Here is a 10,271-nt window from a genome sequence, read left to right as displayed (position 1 = left end):
TACAACTGCTTAACTACCTCCCGTGGCGGGGAACTGGGTGTGTGTCATCTTGGAAGGGCACTCATTGTCTGAAAGGTCCTTCAGTCTGAGCCTGGATTTGCCTTCGTATGACTCCTAAAATCCAATTCATTCATTGGTGCATGCATGCATTGGACAGACATTTACTGTGCACCTACTGTGTGCCCGGCCCTGTAGCAGGGTCCCTGTCTCTAGCAGGGAAAATGGTTCAGAAAAGAGGCAGGTACAAGGTAGTGGCATCACTGCTGCTTACTAGGCTGCTTACGAGGTTAGCCTAGGAGAAGTGAGGCTGTGTAAAAGGTAATCTGGCAGGATGGGGATAGGGTGGAAGGAACAGATTTGCTAGGACCCAAAGGATCAGCCATGCTCAGTCAGAGGAGGTGAGGGGAAGAGTATTTCTGGTTGAGGCAACAGCACGAGCAAAGGCCCAGCGGTAAGGGAGAGCCTGGGTCTTTTGGGAAATGACGCAGAATTCCATCTGCCTGGTGAACTGGGCTGGAGGGAGGAGCAGACAGAGATGATGCTCTTCGGGGAGGCAGGGCCTCATCCACCGCAGCCCCTGGAGTGTGGAGAAGCTCAGGTGGGACCTCTGAAGGGCGGCCTTCAAGTGTCAGTCGGGCCCACGGCAGCAGAAACCGTGGTGCCTATAAAAGGCTCTCTTTTGGAGCCAGATATGTCCAGGGGGTGGAGCAAATCACAGAGCTACTGAGGACACCCAGGAAGATCCCTTTAGCAATGTGGTTAATAGCATGGGCTCTGATCAAAGGATGGAGGAAAACAGACATTCCATGCCCCGGATGGAAGAACACCCCCCCCCCCGGCCCCGCCTCCCTGGAATTTGCCAGGAGGACAGAACCTGAGTCTGAACGTGCCTCTAGATCCAGCGGGCAGTTGGCAGGAAAATCAGAGCACAGAGTAACATGCTGAGTTCTGCCGTGAGTATTCTACCATCCAGGCTGGGAAACCCCACAGCTCAAACAATGAAAGCTCTTCCATAAATAAATTACAAGAAAAAGAGAGGGAGGGAGGGAGAACATATAGATTCAAAGAGACTGAAAAGGTACCAAATTTAAAGATGTGGCTGACTAGCCAACAGTGATTAGGGATGTATACTCAGGCGAGCACATCGTAGAGAAACACAGGGAATTCTTCCGTAAAAAAAAAAAATTCTTCCTATAAAAATCCGAATTGTGGTTGATTTCAGAGAGAGGGCAGGAGGGGGCTGTGACTGGGAGGGGAGAACAGACAGGCTTCCGGAGTTTCAGGCAAAGTTCTATTTCCTGACCTGTGTTCTGCTTACACGGGTGTTTGCTTTGTAACAATCCACAAGGTTATACATTTGCTCTGTGTGTTTTTCTGTTTGTCTTCTTTTGTAATAAAAAGGCTAAAAGAAGTGTGAGCTCCGGAGTCAGCCAGCTGGGTCCAAATCCCTGCTCTGCCATTTTTCAGCTACGTCCTCTTTGGTAAGTGATGAGACCCTCCGGACCTGTTTCCTCATCTGTAAAATGGGGATAATGTTAGAGGGTTGTTTTGAAGATTAAGCAAGTGAGCGTAACAGAAGCCCTTGGAACAGTACCTAGCACTAGAAGCATTATGCAAGTTTTGCTATTATTATGGTTGTGTTGTTACTCCCCATTTCTCTACCCGTCTCTCCCATGTGTCCTCATGCTTCCAGGATCCTGGCTTAAGGAAAGAGGAAAAGAGAGCCAGCTATGGTATTCTGTAATGGCTGTGGCGGAGCCTCTCATTGACAGCGAAGAGATAATCAGCTTAAATCTGGGATCTGGCTCGATGACCAGGGAGTGACTGTCCACACAGCATTGTCCTGCCAAGTAGCCCCGATGCTGCTGGCTGTGCCTGTGGTATAGGTTACAGAGCCAGAATACCCTTTCAACCCCCGGAGGTGCCTGCCACCTGCTCCCATTCTCTGCTGATGCCCGTCTTTCTTAGAAAGAGGACAGAGGGCATGGGCTTCAGTGGTAACGTGAATCTGGGCTCAAATCCCAGCTCTGCCACATAAGGGAGTTAAGGGGTGTATGTGTTCCAGGAGTCCATCTTCCTCTTCAAGCCTCAGTATTTATTATTAATAACAGTATCTGCCTGATGGGGTGGGTGGTAAAGAGATGATCCCCGCACAATGCTCAGTAAAGGGCCTGCCTCAGGGCCCTCACGCATGCTGTTCTTTCTGCCTACAATGCTTTTCCCTGCACTTCCTCCAATAGCTGGATCCTTCTCATTTTGGAGGGCTGTGCTTAAATATCTCCTTGACTTCCCTATTGAAGGAAGGTAGGAACCCATGGCCACATCCCATGGAGACTATTTAGAGATAGATGAAATTCATGGCCTGACGTGTAATGTTTATTTTATTACAATACATTTTTGGTTTTCTGCTTATTGTGTGACATCCCATTACCCTTCACGAGAACGGACCCTCCGTGTTGGCAGAGACCACCTGTGTCTTGTTCGCTGCAGTATCTCCAGTGTCTAGTAGGTACTCAGCAATTATTTATTGAATAAATGGAACAAATCCACGAATATATAAATAAATATATCTGTTCACTCCTCTATCATCTGTCTTCCCTGACTGGCTCGTGAGGGATGGAAGTGCAGGATCTTACCTGACCTGTCCTCTGCTGGGTCTCCTGGACCTCTTGCACTCGGCCAGGTGCGTACTGCATGCTCAGTAGATACTTGTCAGATGGATGTGAGCTTGGGGGGCCAGAGGGGGGGCAGCCATTTGTGACTGTTGCCATCAGATGCAGGAAGGGCTCCAGACCCTGTTCCCGGTGATTCTCTGGACCTCAGGTCTTGCTCTGCTCCAGAGCTGGGTCTATTTGGATCATTTCCGTGTGCCCGGGGCGGGGGGGCATGAAGTCGTGAATGCAAGTACTGTGAATGGGAAACAGACCAAGGACTCGGAGCTGGAGAGACCTACATTCTTGTCCTTGACCTATCATGTTCAATCTCTGGGTCCTTGAGCTAGCTGGTGAAGCTTCCGTTTTCTCATCAGTTCCAGGGGAAATAATAACCATCGCAACAATAACAACATATTTGCCTGGAAGGGTTTTAGGGTCAGATCAGGTAGCAGACATGAAAGCCCAATGTGGGTTGAAGAGTCCCATATACAAGCGCATTAGTAGATACAAAGGCATGAAAACAGCCGTCGAAAACCAAATCCTAGAGTGAAACTCGAATTCTGGGGAGACACTGCTGGGTGTCCATCAACATTGTTCTTTTCTTCTTCCTTAGTAATAAAACTCTCAATTTCTATGACATTCAGAATGAAGACTACATTTCCCAGCCTCCTTTGCAGCTCACGGTGGCCTTGTGCTCAGATTCTGGCTGATGGGATGAAGTGTGTGCAGTTTCTGGAAAGTGTCCTAAAAAGGAAGACCTAGGTTTCTTTGCCTTTCTTCCTCCTTCTCGCTAGCTGGAATGTGGCCTTGAAGCTTGGGGCTTGAGCAGCCATCTTGGACCATGAGGAAGAAATCAGTGCTGAGGTGGAGTCAACGGAACACCAATACAGAAGCAGCCTGAGTCCCTGACACCTCAGAGGAGCCCCCCTCCAGAGTCCTTAACCAGAGAGGAAAAACCTCTGTGTCTTTTAAGCCATTATTACTTTGAAATTTTCTTTCACTTGTAACCAAATTTATATGTAACTGATACACTCTCCAAAAAAGGTAAACACTTGGGCTAGATGTGTTTTGTTTTGTTTTTATAAGATTTATTTATTTATTTATTTATTTATTTATTTATTTATTTGAGAGAGGGAGAGTGAGAGAGAGAGAGAACACGAGCGGGGGGGAGGGCAGAGGCAGAGGGAGAAGGAGAGGAGCAGACTACCCACTGAGTGCGAAGCTGGGACTCGGGGTTCGATCTTACCGCCCTGAGATCAGGACCTGAGCTGAAATCAAGAGTCGGAGGCTTAACTGACTGAGCCATCCAGGCGCCCCTAGAAGGGTTTTATTTTAATTAACAAACTCTTATACAACACCAGCTCTGTTGCTGGCATTCTATCAATCCCTTTACAAATATTAACTTGTGAATTCTCATTATAATTCTAGGAGAGAGAAATCACTATTATCCCCATTTTACAGGTAAGTCTTGGGAACTTCACCAGAAGACGGAGATAGATCTTGGAATATTCTCTTGTCAGTTTCTGCTTCTGGTAATTCTTTCAGTCAACAAATATACACTGAGCACATAGTATGTGCCAGGTCCTCTGCTGGGTGTTTGGGATATGAGGACAAAAAGACAGATTCGATGGCTGGTCTCATGGAGTTTACAATCCAAACTGTCCTGTCCAACATGGTAGCTACTAGCTACATGTGGCTGTTTACATTTAAATTAATTAAAATGAGATAAAAACTTAGTTCCCCAGACAAACCAGCCACATTCCAGATGTTCCATAGCCATAGGTGGCTAGTGGTTATTGTACTAGATGGGGCAAATGTGGTACATTTCCATTATGATAGAAAGTTCTGGTCTAAAGGATAGCTGGCAAGTAAACTAGCCATTTACAATTCACTGTGTGAGCACTGGCTATCATATTTCTTTCTTTCTTTTTTTTTAAAGATTTATTTATTTATTTGAGAAAGAGAGTGGGAGAGAGAGAGCACAGGCTAGGGGAGAGGCAGAGGGAGAGGGAGAAGCAGGATCTCCCATGAGCAGGGAGCCCGACTCGGGGCTTGATCCAAGGACCCTGGGATCAGGACCTGACCCCAGGGCAGATGCTTAACCGACTGAGCTTCCCAGGCGCCCCTGGCTATCATATTTCTTATTGCTTCCCTAATTTGCCCAGCTCCGGGGGAGGGAACAGAAAGGAGAAAGCAGTGGCTTTATTTATTTACGTAGTATTGTTGGGTATATGTTAAGTTTTTTTTATTCATCAATTCACTCCAACTTTACAATCACCTCATTTTACAGATGAGGGAACTCAGGGAGGGAATGTGACTGGCCAAGCTTATACCTAGAGTAGACAATAAACATTCCCTGATGTTCCTGGCTCCATAAACCGTGTCCTCAACACAATGAAAAGAATCTAGGAGATAATAAGAACATTTAGCTTATGTGGAGGGCTTACGATGGCCATGGGAGGCACTCTCCTGAAGTCTACTTTCTGTAATCCTCATCCTAACCTTAGGAGGCCAAAGGTTGACATCACCTCATTTATAGGTGAGGAAACCCGGATGCAGAAGGGAAGTGACTTGCCCAAGGCCACCCAGATGGGAAGGCGCTTGCTTTTTCTGTCCACATCCTAGGCAAATCCAGTCCTGCCTGGCTTCTTCCCTGTGACTCATATCCTCCTGGGGGAAGTGAGGAAAAGCCGAGTCCATTCTCCCTCCCCTGAAGTTCAGTTCCAGTTGCTCACTGGGGGCCAGGGCCAGGACCAGGAGACACCAGGGGCTGGTTCCCAGGCTCTCTGGGTAGATCTGGCTCCCCTACTGTCTGACTGCTAGAGGCCCGGGGTGAGGAAGCTTGGCTTTGGGACCAGACCACCCACCTCTGAGTCCAAGGGCTGGAAGGGGGTGCTGAGCAGAAGGCAGGACTGGCCCCCACCCCCTTTCTGTGTTTACCTTTTGAACTTTAATTGTGAGCTTATCTTTAAGGGAAAGAATATTCCATAAACTTAAAATAGGCAAGACTTAATTAATAGCATGCTTTGTTCTTCTGATCCTTATCTGTTCAGGAAGACACACCCCTTTTCAGTTTTGTGGGTCAAGGTGAAACTGCCTCTGGGGGCTTACCAGCAAGCTGCTCCATTTTCCACTTTTTTTTTTTTTAAGATTTTATTTATTCATTTGACAGAGAGAGAGAGACAGCCAGCGAGAGAGGGAACACAAGCAGGGGGAGTGGGAGAGGAAGAAGCAGGCTTATAGCGGAGGAGCCTGACGTGGGGCTCGATCCCAAAATGCCAGGATCACACCCTGAGCCGAAGGCAGACGCTTGACGACTGTGCCACCCAGGCGCCCCTATAATTATTTCTTCTTATGTGATTAATAGCTGCTGTGCACTAAGGACCTACTATGGGCCAGGCATTCTGTTAAGGGCTCCTATCATCCTAGTACAGTGGATCTTCTAGTTAATTCCATTGCACAGATGAGGCCCAGAGAGGAGAAATGACTTTCCTGAGGCCACATAGCTCTAAAAAAGTAGAGCTAGGCTTCAAATCCATGGCTCTATGCCCCCAAACACCCATGACTAATATTTATTGATCATTTAACTATGGGCTCCAGGGTCCCACCATGCTAGCTTGTAAAACATGTCCTTTTTGTTTTTCTTGTTTAAAATATGTCTTTTTATTTTTCACAATTCTACAGAGTATGTACAATTGTTCTATCCATTTTGCAGATGAGGAAACTGAGGCTCAGAGAGATGAATTCATTTACCCAAACTCACACAGTGTTTAATGGCAGAGCTGTGATTTGCACCAAGCTCTATCTGAGAGGTAGCCTGGTTCAGAGGCTAAGTATTAGATGAGAAACCAAAAAACCAGATTTTGGCCCTCATTGTGTGGGCAAATCACCTAACCCTACTGAACTTTAGCTTCTCATCTGCAAAATGCTGGACATTATTTTCCCAACTTCTTGTGGTGGTTGTGAGAATAAGTGGGTGGGAATTAATGGTTATAGAGAAACTGTCCATCGGGGCCCAGGTTTACAGGCCTTATCCCAGCTTTGGATGGAATTATAGTGAATTTTATCTTTTTAAAGTTCTCTTCTGAGTTGTCTGTATTTTCCACAAAAAGTATATTTTTCTTCCACAAACAAACAAAAATGGTGTCTATTAAATTTTTAAAAAATTTTTCCAACTTTAGTGAGAAATAATTGATGGACATCAATTTTTTTTAATGCCTATAGCTTTATAAGATACTTTGAAATCAGGAATTGCGATGCCTCTTGTTTTTTCTTTCTCAGGATTTCTTTGGCCATTTGGGATCTTTTGTGGTTTTAGGAGTGTTTTTTTCCTACTTCTGTAAAGGAGTGCCATTGGAATCTTGACAGGGATTGAATCGAGTCTATAGATGGCTTTTGGTATTATTGACATTTTAACAATATTAGTTCTTTCAATCCACCAACATGGAATATCTTTCCATTTATTTATGTCTTCTTCAATTTCTTTCACTGATGTCTTATAGTTTTCGGAGTAGAGATCTTCCACTTAGTTAAGTTTATCCCCAAGTACTTATTGGTTTTTTTTTTCAAGATTTATTTGAGAGAGAGAGAAAAAAAGAGAGAGCGCGCGCATGCGCGCGCCCACACACAGGAGCACGCGAGGGGGAGGGGCAGAAGGAGAGGGAGAGAAAGAATCCCAGACAGACTCCCCACTGAGCGCAGAGCCAGAGGTGGGGCTCGATCTCAGGACACTGAGATCATGATCTGAGCCTAAACCAGAGTCAGATGCTTAACTGCCTGAGCCACCAGGTGCCCCTTTATTGTTTTTGATGCTGTTGTAAATGGAACAGATTTATTTCTTTTTCAGATAATTCATTGTTAGGTGTCTATTTTAAAACATCTCGTTTAATCCTTACAACAACTGTGAGGTGGGTGATCTTATTTGCATTTTAGGAGAGGTGATTGCAGAGAAAAGGAGTAACAGAAGTAGCTGGGAAGCCACTGAGAAAGGAACTGAACACAGTTCTTTCTGACCCCAAAATCTCAGTTCCTGTCACTCCATAGAGGGCAAGTTCTCCATCCCGAGAGGGTGCTGGTGGGCTTCAAGTAAATTATTAAAATAGAATTTAGCTATCATCCCCCCACCTCCCTTTCCCCAGCCCCAGACAACCACGAATTTACTTTCTGTCTCCATAGATTTGCCTATTCTGAACATTTTATATAAAATCAGTAATACAATTTGTGGCCTTTTACGTCTAGCTTCTTTCACTCAGCGTAATGTTTTCAAGGTTCATCCATGTTGTAGTGTATACCAGTACTTTATTACTTTTTCTGGTTCAACAATAGTTTATTATATAGATAGGCCACATTTTGTTTATCCATTCATCAGTTGATGGACTTTTGGGTTGCTTCCCCTTTCGCTGCTATGAACATTCGTGTTTAAGTTTTTGTGTGGATACATTTTCATTTCTTGGGTAAAATGGAGTGAAATTGCTGGGTCAAATGGTTACATTACTTTCTATGAACCTCAGATCTAGCCTTCAGAGTAGGAACTACTAGTTTCACAGTTGAGCCAACTCAGACTCAGAGAGGTGTATCATTTGCCCAAGGCCACACAGTGAGTAAACGGTGGAACAGGGTTAGGACCCAGGCAATCTAGCTCAGATTCCAGGCTCATCCTGCCTGCAGGTCTCAGAACTTTTGTTTTACCTAAGAGTTAGTCTAATCCACCAGCTACTGTATCTCAAAAAAATGGGCCAAGCTCCGCTATACACCGGTAGCCCAGCCAGGAATGGAATTTGAGGAGTCCAGTGGGGGTTAGCCAAGTATCTTATTCATCTCATGGGGTGACTGAGGATCTGGGGAATGGAGGGGAGGCTTAAGGTTGGGTCTTTTGAGTCCTCCCCAAAGATTTAATCCATTTTTGTGATAGTTTCTCCTGGACTAGGCTAGGCTGCCTTACGGATAAAATAAACGTGAGCTTCTGGAGGTAGTATGTGGCTAGAACATGGGCTCTGCAGGTCAACTGCCTTGGAGGGAGGAAGCCCCCGGCACCTCTTTGTACCTGTGATCCCCATTTGCACCATACCCCTGCTCTGAGGGCCATTCAAGTGCTGACTTATCAGGTTCCTCCAAAGAGTGGAGAGTGGGATAAGACACCCTAGTGCAGGACTCCAGAGGTGACTTGATATGGAAAACATGTCTGTGGGAGCAAGCTAGTCCAGATCTTTGCCAAATATAGGGGAGAAGTGGGACTAAGGGGATACTCTAAAAGTTACCCCTGTAGGGTCTGGCCCTGGGGGGCTGGGGAAGGAATTATGGGGCATTTAAATCCCTCACTGATACTCTCCATTTTGGTATCCCATTTTGTTCCTTTATCTCTGTTCTAACTAAATAATTGAGCTGTGGGTAGTTCAAAGTCTGCTGTTCTCATTCAGGACCCTGGGTGTGTTTTTGTTCACTGCTGCACAAAGCTCATTGCCTGGCACGTAGGAGGTAAGGTTGGTTGTCGGGTAAAATGCAAAAGCCCAGTTAAATTTGGACTTTAAACAAAATATGAATTATTTTTTCACATAAATATGTTCCATTTGTTTATCTGAAATTCAAATTGAACTGGGCTTCCTGTATTTTATATGCTAAATCTGCCAACCACAGTAGCAGGGTCTCAAAAAATATTTGCGGACTTTGCGTTGGCTCTGCCCTAAACTTGCGGTGTGACCGTTTGGCCAATACTGCGACCCTCTCTGGGCCTCACTTTCTCGGTATGAGAACTGGGGGGTTCGGACAGCGACCACAGCGCAGGGATCGTCAATGTAGTAAAGTGCTGGGTGAACTGCCAAAGAGCAGAGACAGACCTCCGTGCGAGCCTACACCTCCAGAGTGGAAACCACGCTAGACTCCCCACACCATGCGGGGGAAGTCCCGATCCAGCCCCTGAGTAGTTGGGGCGGGCCCGAGGCTGTCACCATGGATACACGGGTAGCCTGGAGCCCCTCCCCCACAAGGCCACGCATTTCCGCTGCGTTGGAGCCTTCTGATTGGGTGGCCTCCTGGACGCTACCACCAGCCCTGAGCCTGCTCAGGGGTGGGGGCGGGGTGTTGTCCTCGTGGGACTCGTTCCCTGAAGACCTGTGCTTTTGGCCTCTCTGGAGGGATGGGTTCTCTGCCTCACAAGGAGAAAAACACTGAGGCTCAGGTCGGAAGAGTGTCCACTGCTACGCCTACTAGAGCTCATGTTCATGCGTCTCCCTGAGAAAGGGAGAGGGGGCGGGAAAGTCAGCAACGCCCCCTCCGGAGCCTATTCGGTCCCAAGATCTGGAGCACCGGAAGTGCTGGCGACGTGTCAGTGCGCCCTACTGTAAACCTTCCCTCCTAGGCCACCTTTCCTATTCAGCTGCGGGATTCCGGGGCCGCCCGGGCGCTGCACCCCGCCACTTCCGCATCGAACCGCCGCTTCAACCGAACTCCCAACCTCTGCGCGCGCTCCCTCTCGAGCCTGATGGTTGGGCCGGCGCCTGCGAGTAGCCACGCCCTTTCCCTCGCCTGGCAGCCAATGGACGGGCGTTTCCCGGCGGGGTGATGGGTAATTAATGAGGGTCGGGCGCTGATTGGCTGCGGGGTCGTGGCCGGGGGCTGGGC

General features: G+C 47.0%; 1 long non-coding RNA gene across 4 annotated transcripts; it reads left to right on the top strand.

The window, feature by feature from the left end:
- The first annotated feature begins 267 nt into the window (after positions 1-267).
- On the top strand, positions 268-3,716 carry LOC121099984. 4 transcript variants are annotated; one of them, XR_005831708.1, is made up of 4 exons: positions 268-953; positions 1,402-2,505; positions 2,615-2,683; positions 3,299-3,716. It is a non-coding gene; the product is annotated as an uncharacterized LOC121099984 (long non-coding RNA). The 4 variants fall into 4 exon arrangements; XR_005831709.1 differs by lacking the exon at positions 268-953 and having other exon boundaries at positions 1,283-1,481; positions 2,442-2,505; XR_005831710.1 differs by lacking the exon at positions 268-953 and having other exon boundaries at positions 1,283-1,481; positions 1,694-2,505.
- Positions 3,717-10,271: the final 6,555 nt, after the last annotated feature.

The sequence above is a fragment of the Ursus maritimus genome, unplaced genomic scaffold (assembly GCF_017311325.1).
Source record: "Ursus maritimus isolate PB19 unplaced genomic scaffold, ASM1731132v1 scaffold_33, whole genome shotgun sequence".
NCBI classification, from domain to species: Eukaryota; Metazoa; Chordata; class Mammalia; order Carnivora; family Ursidae; genus Ursus; species Ursus maritimus.
The sequence above is the reverse complement of the archived record's forward strand: the minus strand, read 5'-3'. Positions and strand labels throughout refer to the sequence as shown.